At 27.4% G+C, this 336-nt stretch overlaps 1 protein-coding gene across 1 annotated transcript in view; it reads right to left on the bottom strand.

The window, feature by feature from the left end:
* The window catches only part of LOC116849485 (decapping and exoribonuclease protein-like), a 4307-nt gene that overhangs the window by 2427 nt on the left and 1544 nt on the right, over positions 1-336 (bottom strand). The window lies entirely within an intron of this gene.

The raw sequence follows: 336 nt of genomic DNA, 5'->3' as shown, positions 1-336 counted from the left end.
CTACGCAACCCAAGGTCAAACTGATGTGATTAGTAAATACATCTTTTTAAACGCCACAACTTTTATCTAAAACATTTTTTTCTAAAATGCTTAGTTTTCGAGATATTTCACCGGTCCGGGACTTTTTGAACACCCTGTATATATAATTTTTTTTTTAATTTTGCAATTTAGGACTATGGAAGAATGTACTTGAAATAAGACATTATCCAGGCTAAATTTCTGAATATAGATATTATATGTATTACAAAATAACAAAATACATGATAAACATTTATATGTCAATATGTAATGTATGAAACATATCAAAGGCTTTCTCATATAGATATAACAAAGTAC

The sequence above is a fragment of the Odontomachus brunneus genome, unplaced genomic scaffold (assembly GCF_010583005.1).
Source record: "Odontomachus brunneus isolate Ranch 3 - 2012 unplaced genomic scaffold, Obru_v1 Obru_scaffold_117, whole genome shotgun sequence".
Classification (NCBI taxonomy): domain Eukaryota; kingdom Metazoa; phylum Arthropoda; class Insecta; order Hymenoptera; family Formicidae; genus Odontomachus; species Odontomachus brunneus.
Note: the sequence above shows the minus strand (reverse complement) of the source record. Positions and strands in the feature narration are given on the sequence as shown.